This window comes from Cynocephalus volans, chromosome 5 (genome assembly GCF_027409185.1).
Source record: "Cynocephalus volans isolate mCynVol1 chromosome 5, mCynVol1.pri, whole genome shotgun sequence".
NCBI lineage: Eukaryota > Metazoa > Chordata > Mammalia > Dermoptera > Cynocephalidae > Cynocephalus > Cynocephalus volans.
Genome location: NC_084464.1, coordinates 43,187,738 through 43,190,243, shown reverse-complemented (window position 1 = coordinate 43,190,243; position 2,506 = coordinate 43,187,738). Strand labels below are relative to the sequence as shown.

At 44.9% G+C, this 2,506-nt stretch overlaps 1 pseudogene; it reads left to right on the top strand.

The window, feature by feature from the left end:
- The first annotated feature begins 1,862 nt into the window (after window positions 1-1,862).
- On the top strand, window positions 1,863-2,263 carry LOC134378854 (cytochrome b5-like; annotated as a pseudogene).
- Window positions 2,264-2,506: the final 243 nt, after the last annotated feature.

The window sequence follows — 2,506 nt, the reverse complement described above, 5'->3', positions numbered from 1 at the left end:
TTTTTTCTATTAGGAATTCACACTAACACACAGAAACATCGAGAAGTGTCTGGTGATAGGAAGAGAATTTTGAAAGCAGTTTAGTGTAGTGGATAACAGTCTGGGCTTTGGAATCAAGCAAACCTAGGTTTAAATCTTGGTTTTGTAACTTACTAAATGTGTAACTGAACAAATGAGTTGACCGTCCCATACTGCAGTTTCCTCAAAGGGGAATCTCAGTACTTAGGAGTATTGTTGTAAGGATTAGATGTACTTTTCTCCTATCACAAACCTGGAATTAAATGGTGGTGATGACGATGATGGTGATGATGTGGTGATGATGGTAATGATGGTGATGATGTGGTGATGATGGTGATGATGATGGTGGTGATGGTGGTGATGGTGGTGGTGATGGTGGTGGTGATGATGGTGGTGATGATGGTGGTGATGATGGTGCTGATGGTGGTGATGGTGGTGATGATGATGGTGATGATGGTGGTGATGGTGGTGATGATGGGGGTGGTGATGGTGGTGATGATGGTGGTGGTGATGGTGGTGATGATGGTGATGATGGTGATGATGATGATGGTGGTGATGATGGTGATGATGGTGGTGGTGATGATGGTGGTGATGATGGTGCTGATGGTGGTGATCAATGTGCGATGGTGACGTTGTTGATGATGATCAGGAATAAGGCTGGACGGGCCTTGATTTGGAAAGTGAAAGCAAAGTCCAGAAGTTAGGAAGCAGAGGAAGAATTGTATAGTATGTCGATGTCAGCAGGAAAAAAAATGTGGGCAGAGAGTGGAATAGCCGGGTCACTCTGATGGCTGACATGCAAAGACAAAAAGAAGATTTATAAAAAAGAGGATAGAAGGAAGAGGGGGAAAAACACAGATAGGTGGGGAACAGTAAGTTCAGATTTTCTTTTCTCTGGGTAAGCTGCAAAGGGCTGATTAGGCAAGTTGGCTGGGTCATCGGGGAAAACCATCTCATTTATTTACAGATTCTTCTAGAGTTCACCGTGTAGCGTCCGAGAAGGCTATCTCTCTGTAAGGTCTGTGGTGAACTTGCATCAACCCCAACACCTTAGGCTACTCAAACTACAAAACCTTTCCTAAACCCACTTTTTTTTTTTTTTTTTTTACCTGTAAGGGGATCGCAACCCTCGGCACGGTGTGGTCTGCACCACATTCAGCCAGTGAGCTCACCGGCCATCCCTATAATAGGATCCAAACCCACGGCCTCTGCACTACCAGCGCTGCACTCACCTGAGTGAGCCACAGGGCTGGCCCCCTAGACCCACTTTTATTTATTTCTTTATTTTCTTTAATTTTTAAAATTAATTATTATCTTTTACATTCTGAGATGTTGTAAAGCAGTGGGGGAAGGTGGGGGTTGGGAGTCGGGGCTGATCCAAGGCTGAATCCTTCACAGGCCTCTTTGTGGAAAGTGAGGGAGCTTGGCTGAGGCCCGCAGTGGAGGCCCCCCCACCTCTGCTCTGGAGCCCAGGTAGACCCACTTTTACTGCTGCTCGATTTCCAGATTCCCCTTTCCTTTCCCTAATTCTGAATTTCTTTGCTCTTTGAGCAACCAGACTTCCAGGTTCTATACTCTTTCTTTCCTCACCTCCAAGTTCTACCTGTTGTCACTAGAAGTCTTTGTGCAGAGACTGGAAAACTATTAAATGGGGTGTAATGGGAAAAAACTGCTTTTGATGGCAATTCAAAGTAAGTGGCATTTTTAGTTCCTTAGAAACCCAGGCATCTGAAATACCCACTTAAGAAAGACATAGAGAGCGTCCCTGGTGGAACCGGCTGGATGCACGCCCTGCTCCACCCAGCATGGCTGTGTGAACAGGGCCTGGCTTGCTGCCTACGGCGATGGCTGAGCAGTCAGACCAGGCCACGAAGTACTATATACCCTGGAAGAGATTCAGAACCACAACAGAAGTACCTGGCTGATCCGGTATCATAAAGTGTACAATTTGACCAAATTTCTGGAAGAGCACCCTGGTGGGGAAGAAGTCTTAAGGGGACAAGCCAGAGGTGATGTTACTGAAAACTTGGAGGATGTTGGGTGCTCTACAGACACTACAGAATTGTCCAGCACTTATATCACTGTGGAGCTTCATCCAGATGACAGATCAAAGTTAACCAAGCCTTCAGAAACTCTTATTACTACTGTTGATTCTGACTCCAGCTGGTGGACCAACTGGGTGATCGGAGCCATCTCGGCACTCACAGTAGCCCTGATGTATACACTCCACGTGGCAGAAGACTGAACACCTTCCCAGTAGCCTATGCAAGAAAAGACTGCTTTGGGCAAGGGAGAAAGGAAGCCAGTGTTAACTACTTCGACCAACAGAAACCTTCATCTGAACAGATGATTATATTATGTCTGTTTCCCTTTCCTCCTACATTAGAAATAAAACAAAAAGAACTATTTTCTTTCTACTCTTGAACTTTTCAAGTGTGGCTTTTTATTCAAGTTTATTTTAATGTTTCTTCACTATGTAATTTACTTA